At 39.0% G+C, this 11,759-nt stretch overlaps 1 long non-coding RNA gene across 1 annotated transcript in view; it reads left to right on the top strand.

Moving 5' to 3' along the window:
• Window positions 1-988: 988 nt before the first annotated feature.
• Window positions 989-11,759, top strand: part of LOC115568517 (uncharacterized) — a 91,589-nt gene continuing 80,818 nt past the window's right edge. Inside the window, exon 1 of the long non-coding RNA XR_003981416.1 lies at window positions 989-1,674. This is a non-coding gene — a long non-coding RNA (uncharacterized LOC115568517). The remainder of the gene's footprint in view (window positions 1,675-11,759) is intronic.

Genomic DNA, 11,759 nt, shown 5'->3' with positions numbered 1-11,759 from the left:
GTGACAAGACCTCCATCCTGGCCTGCTGACGAGCAATTGAACTGCTCTGCATTACTTCATCATGCCATTTACAGATTTTGTCATCAGACAAGATGTAAACACACTGACACTAATGAATGAAGAGAAGTATTACAAACAAAAAAAACTCAAATAGTATGCTGATTGCAATTTGAGATACTTGGAAAATAAATGGCACCAGTACTGATCATGAGCTCAGTTGAAAATGAAAACTAGAATCGTAGTTGTGCGGTATTTAACTCTATAAATAGATAGTCTCTCACTCCTGTCAAATTGTATAAGAAGGTATTGTTGACTTGATCTCTGTCGACACCTTGTTCCACATGGTTTGGGATTGCACAATAACAAAGATCTTTTGGGAAAATGCTACAAAATCCCTGGGTAAGATTTTAGGTCATAAAATCCCTTGTGATTGAGTGTTGTGTATAAAGTACAAAAAAAAGGCATTTCTTTCCTTTTTTTAAAAAATCTAACTTCAACAAACAGTAACAACTGAGTGTATATGTGTGGAAAAACATGAAAGTGAGCTGTGAGTTGGAAGGAAGCAGGAGGATACGACAAACATCGCTTCATACGTTTCCAGGTTTTAGAGTTGAGGAACAAGATGAAATAACTTTGTAGAAGGTAATGTGAGAGAATACAGCGACACATTTTCAAACAATTTGGTCATGTGTTGGTGACTGCCAGTAAGACTATGCATTTAATTATAAAGAGTTGATCTGAAATATCTAATACATTTATCTATATCAGTTTGTTTGTTTTTTAATACAATTACTATACGTTTTGAGCCCTGCTGTGAAGGGTGGATGACGCAAAAAGCTGGAGTGATTTCAATTTCAGCTGATTAACTTTTTCACCCTCTTCATTGCAGACATTTTGACTTGACAAAAACATATTTCATTTCCACGATAATAACTGGCCCCTTTGCATCAAGAATCCCAACAAGTCAGTGCGCATGTATTTCTGAAACGGTTGGACTAAAGAGAGGCCGCCAAAATTAAGCTAGCTAACAGACATGAAAATACACTTTTTCATATTTTTTGGGACCCAGAAGTCTGAACCAGAAGGAGTTTGAGCTGCTGTACCTGAGGAAACACAGAGGCGGGAGGTAGAAGCTAGGAAAACAGCCGACTTTTAGCATTAAGATATACTAGCTTAGCCAAAGCTAGGCCAGTTTCAGTTGAGCTAACATTAGCTAGCCTCCTTAAGTTCAGGTGCAACAAGTCAACCGCTGCCCCCGCCTGTTTGTGGTCAGAGCTAAGTTGTCCGTTTTCAAAGTGAAATTGCGTTAAGGTGTGAACGCCTTATGCAAGGACAGAGACGCTCTGGTCTGGAGTACCCCTGTGGAAGAATGGTTGATCCGTCGACAGGACATCAGTGGACCAAGCCGACCTTATTTAAACCCAGTCAAAAAAAAAAAAAAAATAGTAACACCTTCAGTTCCTGCTATGAACTTCTTTTTTTAAACTTGTGTAAAAAAACCTCTTCACTGAACATCAGTAAGGTATGCTTTACACTGTGAAGAACCAGCCAGTCGCATAGCCGGGGGTCCAACTGACCTTTTAGAGAAACATTACCTGCTAGATCACTTATGACTGGAAGGATGTTATCATGAGATGATTCAACGCCTGCTCGCTGTCCTGAGCTTTTTCAATGGTAAGTCAAACTTTGTATTTTTCCACTGGTTTTATGTACTTCTGTTGTGTTTTTGCACATTGCACACATGCTATTGTGTGATTTTGCATGTGTTGTGTTCAACATAGATGTTGCTGCCTGCTGTGGCTGCTTTGGCTCTCAGTGTGGTTTTGTGTATGCATTCAGCTTTGTTGTCAGTGCCCCTGATGGCCTTGAAGTCTGGCTGTTCCTCCTTGTTCAGCAGCCTTGCAGCTGATCTATAAATCTTGTTTCTCATGCAGTTGTGACACGGAGTGGGGCTGCTGTTTTCATTTGCACGTGTTAGGATGCAGTGTTTTAGTCAGTGAGGCTTCAAGGAACAAGTTTTGAATGCTGGACTTCAAGTCCACAATTTTTTAAGTTTGTTATGTTGCAACTTTCTGAACACTATCTGCACCACCGCACAAAGTTGAGACTATCCTCTTCCCTCCAGAAATGTCACTGACACCAAGCGCTGACATCTTCACTGAACTTATGCTTTATAAAACGAATCAGTATGCGGTATTGTGCACACACTGTTGACTGAAAAAAGAAGGAAATAGTTGAAAACAAACTGGCTTGGCAGACCTGGTCAGCATGGGCCTTACAGTTCACAGTGGTATTTAGACTTGTACCCACAATTCACTGTAGGACTGGAGTCCCATAATGACCCATTCAGTATTACCCATATTCATTATCATGAACTGAATTTTCAAATATAATTCTTCCACTTCATCTCTGTGTAAATCGGGCCCTAACTGCTTATTATGAGTGGCCATGTTAGGAGCAAACCAGCTCCCTCCAATATCCAGGGTGGTTTGAATTAGTCTCTCTCTTAGGAAAGAAGCAGTGCAGTTTGATCTGTTGTTGATTATTTTCACGGGAGCTGTCCAGTGTTGCTGTCTTTGTCCATACCAGTGTGAGTCTGACCCTCAATGGCGAGACAGCAGTAACTGTCATGCTTACCACTGTTGTTTCTGTGTAACTGAAGGCTAATGGTGAACCTTGGTTTGGTTTAGGTGGAGCTGTCCAGTCTGCTGTGGTGCTGATTACTATTAATCTTTGTTGCTGAAAATGTTTTGTTGGATCAAGTGAATCGTTCCATAAATAGACATAAATTATACAGCGCCTATTTTGGTAATGGATTATTTAAAACTTAACTGTTCTTGACTTGTTGGATGTGAGTATTTTCGTTTTTTTTTTCTTGGCACTGTATGATTGTAAATGAATATATTTAGACTTTAGAGTGTTGGATGAACAATACAAACAATCTAAAAGCATAAGCTCTGGGAAACTGATGGTTTATATTCTGATATTTTATTGATTAGTTAATAGATTAATCAACAAAATAATGGATAGATTACGCTTGACTCCAGGACATGTCATTCTAATTTATAAATGTGCATTTTGTACAATTATAGAATTAAGTAATTTTGTATTATTTAAGAAAAATTCTAAGCCTATCTTTATTTGTGTCTGAAGCAATTATAAGTAGTGTTTACAGTCACTTTAGTTAACATTGATGCCTTGTTTGTTAGGTTTTGTTTGTATCCGTTGTCTCTTTTAGGGCTGCCCCCGACCAAGGATTTTCTTGGTCGACCAGTGGTCGTCATTTAGAGCGAGGTCTTAGTAGTCGACTAATCGAAGCATATGTGTGTGTGTGTGTGTGTGTGTGTGTGTGTATATATATATATATATATATATATATATATATGTATATATATATATATATATATATATATATATATATATATATATATATACATATTAGGGGTGTCAACGTTTACATTTTTTTCTACACGTGTAAACGGGGCTTCTAACCGACGTGTACCCGGTTACACGTCGGAGATTTATGATCTCTTTCTATCGCAGTTGTGGTAGCACCGATGCCAGCAGCAGTCTCTCCCTCCAACTTGTTCGGGTGTTTCCATCGCAGGTGGTTTAGCATGGATCCCGTGCTGTTGTTGTAAGCCAACTTTGCCTGACATAGCCTACACTCAACTTGATTTCCACTGACAGTTTGTTCAAAAAACACACAGTGCTCCACTTGTTGACCGCCGCCATCGCGTCCACCGGTCAACTATAAGTGACTATAAGTGATAAATAGTCTAATACTAGCGCATATATCTGAAGCTTTCAGGTAACATTATCTTACTTTCACTTTTAAAAATTGCGTCCGTCCAATTTTCCTTCAGGCATCGGTATCAATTTATAGCGGGTCGGCTCTGTTACGGAATATAATCTGTGCTACTGTCGGAAAACGGGTCAGATGCGGTGACCCGTGCAGGACTCTGCTCTAAGTGAACATTTTAATCCTCTAGCCAATTATCAAGCTAAATATCCAACATGCTAGTTAACGTCAGAGACTGCGGTGGAAGACGACGGTAAAATATTTCCACTGGATTTATTTATGCCTGAATTTTTAAGGTGTGGCGGCTTTTATTTTTCCGTGGCGGTGCGCTACAGTCAATTACATGTAGGGGAAACCCTGAAATGAACGAGGAGGAGGAAAAAAAAGACGTGTAAACGGTTATTGATTTTTCTAAACGGTTATGATTTGTTATGCGTGTACCCGTTTACATGTGTAGACATTGACACCCCTAATATATATATATATATATATATATGTATATATATATATATATATATATATATATATATATATATATATATATATATTAAATATATATATTATACATAATATTATATTATATTATATATATTATATATATTATATATATATATATATGTATGTATGTGTGTGTATATATCTATATATGTGTCTATATGTTGTATATATATCTATCTAATCTATATTGTTATGTATGTTGTGTGTATATATATATTATATCTGTCTATATGTGTCTATCTCTCATTATATATTCTATATATATATATATATCTATAGATATATATGTATATGTATGTAGTGTGTGTATCTATCTTCTATCTGTTCTCTGTATGTATCTTATCTCTATATAATTCTTTATATCTTCTATATATATTCTATATATATAGATAGATAGATAGATAGATAGATAGATAGATAGATAGATAGATATTTAAAAAAGTGGATGCGCCTGTAGAGAGATTTACACAATAAGTAAAACACAGTGAGCTGGATAATTTAGCTTCCCCAGTACACACAAATAGTCTAATACTAGCGCATATAACAATAATAACATGTATTTATCTCTGCTTTCAAACGTTCGGGCCGCCATGGGCCGGTAGCTAGGCTACTTACATGTTTAAGGTGGTACATCATGTTCGTCGTGGGCGAAGTTTTTCTTGAAAAGTTTGCATGTCACCTTCTTGGGGTCATCCTTCTTCTTTTCAAAATGATCCCATATTTTAGACGTCTTTCCCGACATGGTTGGCTATTAATTGTTAACTGACTAACCGCGATGTCGAAGGGACCTGCCGTGTTAAAAAAAAAAATGACATTGAGTGAGTGTCACGACTTCCTGTATCTGGCCCTTCGAATTTACTTAATACGATAGACATTGATTCTGCAATATAAAATTACTTTTACTGCGATGGAGAGTTTTTATAGCCCACCCTTAGCTGACTTATGTAGAATGATCTGAAAACTTTTATACAGCTGCACCTACAGTACAAAAAAACCTCTCACTTCACTGCCATCAAGCAAGTGTGAAGCCATCTGGTGGGAATGGCAATGCATATTAGCAAGACCTGGTGTTACAGTTATTATTTGACTCACTTTATAGCTACAGGACAGGTTTTCAGGACAAGGCCATAGAATGGTGTAGTGCTTCATTTTTTCCCATCACAACTGTAAATTTGTGCACTATTAAGCGAGACTTCCACTCATGACAACAAAATGGTTGTCATATAAAAAGCGATTAACGTTGAAGTTGTCTGAGGCATGTCAGAATTGTATGCATAGAGGTATAGGCTTATGGACTCTAAGCCTCACCTCATATTTAAGCCAGAAGCCACTGCAGTTGTCCCTGCAGACTAACCCATCTCTGTAAATACAGCTGGTCTCCAGAGACCAGTCGTTTCTTGACAGGTAATAAGAGACATCGGTCAGACAGGACAGGAGATCTTTTGCAGCCTTGTGAGTAAAACAATACGGTGTGGCTGTGTGAGGCATTTTGAATGCAGATATGATGCAAAGGTGACAGCCCCTCATGTCAAAACCCCCCTGCTGCTAACCCCCCCTTCCCATTTCTGTTTTGCTGTGTCACTCAAATTGCTGTCGTCGCATGACATGTTTGAATGAAGTTTTATCAATCACAGTGGTCAAGTGTGACAGTTTAATCAATAAGGTAAGTTTTCGCCGAGATTCCTATTATTTTTAAATTAGAGGACCTCAGCTGGGGGGAGGGAGTGGAGGCAGAGAAGGTTGTTGAGGAAGGGGTAAGGTGGGCTTATAGCTGTCATTGTATGCTGTACATAAACACAGGAACAGAGAGGATTTCTGAGGTATTAGCTGTGAACCAAGTGAGAGCGGATTGGCAATAAACAGCAGCTGCTGGACTTACAATCTGTCAGTGTCACAGTGGACGTCTCAGATAGATGGACTTTGCTGCGTTGGAGTATAAATGTTAAATATGACTGGTTGAAAGGACCAATGAACTACACAATACAGCCATAATGCCAAATAAGCTGCTCCTTACTAAATGTCAGTAGCTGTAAACACAATGCAAGAGTCCAGTGGGTTCTGCAGGGTGCCCAGGGAGACTGTCGTTCTTTTTTTGGACTTTTAATTCCACTTTTTATTTTGTTGTGCTGAGCTCCTTTTGTAGTGGATTCATTTTACACGTTTCAGATGCACAACATCAGACCAAACGAGATATTGGATCATAGACTGTTTATGCAGATGAGTAACTTAACAGTCGACGCACGCACAATAAAATGTCTTTTCTTTATTAAACAAACACCAGAGGTAACTGGGAGGAGTAGAAACTTAGCTGTAATTGGGATGTATTTAATCTAATCTGAAGGTCTTCCATCAGTTCCCCTGACCTTATGAGCTTAACCTTTTCAGGGCGTCATTAATAATGACATCTTCACATTAATATTTTTTTTTTCTTGCTGGAGGCAGTCTGGAAGGAAAAGGCTCTAGAAGTCCCCTAAAGCCACAGCTGCAGGCTGAGAGCTGGGAGTTCGGGAGAACATTAATTACCTAAGGGCCAGAAGTATGGTAACTGTTGTAAGGTACTGAATTGTATATTGGCCTGGTCGTGTCAGGTTTATAGTAGCACAGTAACCCACTTATCATGTTTAATGGAAGTATTGTCCTTTGGAGGATTTCATTTAGCTTTTCTTCGTAGAACTATAATTAGTGATGAGGTATGGGGGCTTTCAATCTCCTCAGCGTTCATCTCATAAAGTGTAAAATTCCTCCCCTGCTGGCTGGTCTGGGATTTTTATTGTGACTGCTGAGTCTTAGGGCCGGTCTTTTTATAGGCATGAGTCACCCAATGGCAAGCCACTTTGGTCCAAGACGAGAAGGAGATCAGCAATACATTCAGCACTGCCATCCAGCCTGTCAGGACTGGTTATGGTGGTAAACCAGTGACTGAATGGTGGAGCAATGAATTGAAATCAAAATGAGGTGATTAATGTTGGGTTTTTGTATATTGAAAATTAATATTTGTGATTATTATCAAAATGAAACATTGATCCGAGGTTGCAAATCATGGTTCTAAGTAAGTAAATTACATCCTATCTAGCCATTAAAAACCAATTGGTTTTCACATCATAAAGAGCCCCTGTCTCACTAAACACTATTTCATACCTTCCCACCTTTTCAGGGCATGGCTTCTAAGACTAGTTACATAAAATCCATATCCTGAAATCATATCTTTCTAATGTGAGTGCAGGCCTACGGCTTGTGAGTCTGAAACGCTGTAGAGTTGGATGCTATGTAATCCAGTGAAATGGTGCCAGCATTAAAAGGAGCACTATCTTTTCATTTAAAGTCACTCTTATAATCAGCTCCTAAGGAATGACAAAAAAAGCAGTAAAAAGTAATAGAATCAGCAGTGGCACAGACATAGGTAATTATGTTAAAAACTCCTTTCACAACGCAAGCTTGGGTGGAAAAAAAAGCTTGATACTGTAAGCCTCAGAGTGAGGGCTGCTGTCATTGTATTGCAAATAAATGGCTGTGGTGAACATGTGTGCGCTGTCCGGGACAATTTGTGTGATGTAATTAGATGTAAAATGCTTTTTAGCTTGCTCTTTAATTGACTTTTGGCTCGAGTGATTTGTGGCGATCAGGTTTTCTCCCTTGGCAGGGTGTTGTCTCAGGCCAACCGATTATTTGCAAACACCTAAATCCAGTTTCTTGAACCGGACTTGTTCGATCAGCTCTTGTCTGGAGGTGATTTCTAAAACCCTGAGGAAGAACAGCTTTACATATAATCCTTATTCTAGGTCTTCAGATTCCCCCACTGATACCCTCAGTTGCTTTACTTGAAATATGTCCTGACAGTTATTAAACAGACCCAGCTATTAAACATTCAGTGGAACACCTTTGCATAAGGTAATCCAGTAGTGTCATACAGCATTGCAGACTACCAATCATCTCATATGTATTCCGGGTACCCTGCACTGTATTTTAATGGCTGACATCTCAGGGCTGCAATTCACGTGTGATTTATATCTTCTCAAGTCATCAGTTACAATCAGGTCCAAGGATCTGACTTTGTGCTCGCAAGACAAGCTTAGCTAATACAGAGGGGAGGAAAAGCTGTGTCACATTCCCAATTTTTTGTGAAAATTTGAATCAAAGGTGCCGCAGTAGGGGTGGAGAAGGTTAGATAGAGAAAGTAAGAGAGGGGTGACAGGGCTCTGCATTGGTACGCAAGCCTGTGTCTCATCCTTAAACCAATTTCCTTCCTCAATACTCCAGGGAGTGGTCTGATTTGCACCGTTTCCTTTCTCTGAGTAAGTGTTTATCCTGCTTTCACAATTAGATCTCGCTCCCAGCTGCAGCATTAATCAAATAGCCAGACATATTCTCCGCATTTGAAGATTGAGGGGATGTGTCCTACATGTCTCCCTCTGTGGTAACGGGCTGTGAAGCAGCACGGTTATTTGTTAAGTGAGCGTCTCACACATACTGTACACAGATTTGACGGGTCAAGAGGATTTCAGAGAGCTCTGAAAGGGAGTGAAGGTTATTTGTTTATACGGTGCTGGGAAACATGCTTTTCGACCGATTGATTATATTGATAATGCTCTTATTTTTCTTGGTTAAGTATTCTATGTCACAATTCTCACAAAACAACAATATAGATATATAACAATATATTTAAATAGCGTTTTGAGTGATTTGTGATCCTTTAAGGCGGGGTTTTTTTTCTGGATCTTGAAATGTAAAGAAAGTAAAGCAAATGAAGATCTGGCACTACATTATGAGTAATTTAGCAAAATAACCATGGACACTACTGTTCATAGTTGCAGAATAGTGTTGGTCTGTGTGCATTTCTCTCTCTTCATAGCGTAATGTCAGTAGAAATCCAGTACAATCACTTAATGTACTCCACTGCCCCACTCTACATCTGGACTTTAAATGCTTTAATCGAAGACCTGCTTATTTTTATTGTTGTTCTTTATAGGTAAGGTTAGTGATGATTTTCAAATGCTCTCAGTTATTTCTGGCTAATTACTGCGAGAGTCGGTTAGACCACAAAAATGTGTGTTTGCTTAGGGACAGCGAGTTGGCTGGTGGTGAAACAAAGGCCACAATACACAGCGGGACCAAATCTGCTATATAGACAGGGAGCGAAGGCTATCTAATGAAGTACACAGTGCAGATGAAAAGACCAGCGTGTAGTGTAGTTATAACTATAGCGAGGGGAGAGGGGGTTGCTCAGAAAGAGATGATTTACCAATCATGCTGTTGCCTCTGTCACCATGGTTACCTGTGAAAGTTGTATCATTCGTCCAGGAACATGCATGACAGCCAATTTCTTAGTCTAGAATTATTTCTGATGGAGGTAGAATTAGAGGTGAGGGATAGTGAAGATACAGATCACTAATTGGTCTGTTTCATTCCCTATGATGCAGTGTACTGCTGGTTACGTGTTAATTATCATAAGCGAGACCTGCCACAATAACTCCAGCAGCAAAAAGCCCAGCTTATTATTCACTTAATAATCCCTCCTCAGTTCTGAACTTTTATCTTCTGTGGAATGGGTCCCTCTACGCTGGTGGAATTGTTTATTCTGTATTTTCACCCCACTAAGAGCGCTTTTCCTGCCAACTATATGAGCAGCTATTTTGCTGTGTTGGCCTAAATGATCTGCTTCCAAATGCAAGTGGCTAATGCAGCCCTCAGGTAGGGAGTTAACACGTTATGTCTATTTCAATATTTAATGAGCTAAATGCCAATGCTTCCCAAAGAGTCGTAAAATCTGTGAAAGGAGCACAAGCTCTTACTTCTCATGGACAGGAATTATATAAAAATACTGTTCCTCCACCACAAATTGGATTGTGGCAACAAAGCAAATTGGGTGAGTTATTTCCATCTGTCTGTCATGTACAGTTATGCAAGTATTAGCTCACAGTCCACCAAACTTTGAATACAGCTTTTGTTAAAGACTATTTTAGTACACTAGTGAGTACTTGGGACTGCCTCGAATGAGCACCATAATGAAGGAACATGTTGTAACACTGTGTGGCTTTTTAATCACTTTAGGACAACAGTAGAGGGCTATGGTGACAAGGAAAATTGTCTATCAGGCTTTGGCTTTAGAGGTTTGTTAGTACAATTCACTGTTGTTTTTGGTCTTCACCCAGCAACAAGGAAAAATACAGAATATAACCAAATGTATTGATAAATTTATGGATTAACGTTACTACATTAGGGCAATGGCAAAACTATGAAAACTAGAGACCATCGTGTGATGGGATCACATCAGTATCAACATGTTGACGTTCATGACAACGTAATGTAGTCATTACTACATTATTACATGAAACCACACCCATCTTCGAGCTCATCCATCATTTTATCTGAACTGTGCACCTGTAATGTTTCGTGACTGTATCTTGTACTGTTGTTTAGTGATAGACTGATACATGGGCTGGCCGATATTATCGGCCGATTTTGTGTTTTTTACGTGTATCGGCATCGGCCGATGCGGGCTGCTGCGTTCGCCGATCCGGCATTATTTACAGACAGGCGTCCACAGGCAGCTCCGTGTTGCTGGAGACGCTGCAAGAAATGGCAGAGCAGAAAACCAATCCAGTGTGGCAGCATTTCACAGAGCACTGTTCTACCTCACCTGTTTTTAATATTTGTTTAATATTGTTAACTTGTTCTTGTTCTACCTCACCTGTTTTTAATATTTGTTAAATATTGTTTACTTGTTCTTGTTCTACCTCACCTTTTTTAATTTCAATAAATGTTCCTTTTTTTAAAATTGAGACTCGTAACATTTGTTATCATCATTGTGTAATTTTTATGATGTAAATTGAGGGAGCAAAAGTAGTATTGGCTCCAAATATCGGCTCAAGAAAATCGGCAGTCCACATCGGTCATCGGCTAAGGCTGATAAAAAAAAATCCATATCGGTCGATCCCTACTGTTGTTGCTCTATTGCGATGAAAAAATGTGTCCACAGAGAGACAGACAGACAGACAGACAGGCAGACAGACAGTATGAACACCTGTGAAAGTACTCATTCCAAAAAATAAAACATCAGCATTAGAAGGCTATACATTTGTGTAGGCTTTAAACTCTCACTTATGCTTTGTAACTGGAGCACAGCAAAATCTTTCACATCCGCATCGTGATGTATCTAAGAATTGAGAAATTTCTCAAACTCTAGATCATAATATGGCCTAGCATCAACAGCTTGGCTGAGGTAAATGTCAGGTTTCAGTCAGTGTGAAATAATTAAAAAGTCTCAGGTATGATGAAATACTTCTAGTACAAGCTGGGAGTTGACCCCAGGTTGTAAAGCTAAAGAAAAAAACATACGATGATTCATATCTCCGACAACAAAACACTTCTCTTCCAGTCTCCAACTACAACAGTAATACATTTGTGCTGAGAAAGGTTGCTCACTTCTTTTGAGAGAAGCATGTGTCTTCCTTACCCAACA

This window comes from Sparus aurata, chromosome 18 (assembly GCF_900880675.1).
Source record: "Sparus aurata chromosome 18, fSpaAur1.1, whole genome shotgun sequence".
NCBI lineage: Eukaryota > Metazoa > Chordata > Actinopteri > Spariformes > Sparidae > Sparus > Sparus aurata.
The sequence above is the reverse complement of the archived record's forward strand: the minus strand, read 5'-3'. Positions and strand labels throughout refer to the sequence as shown.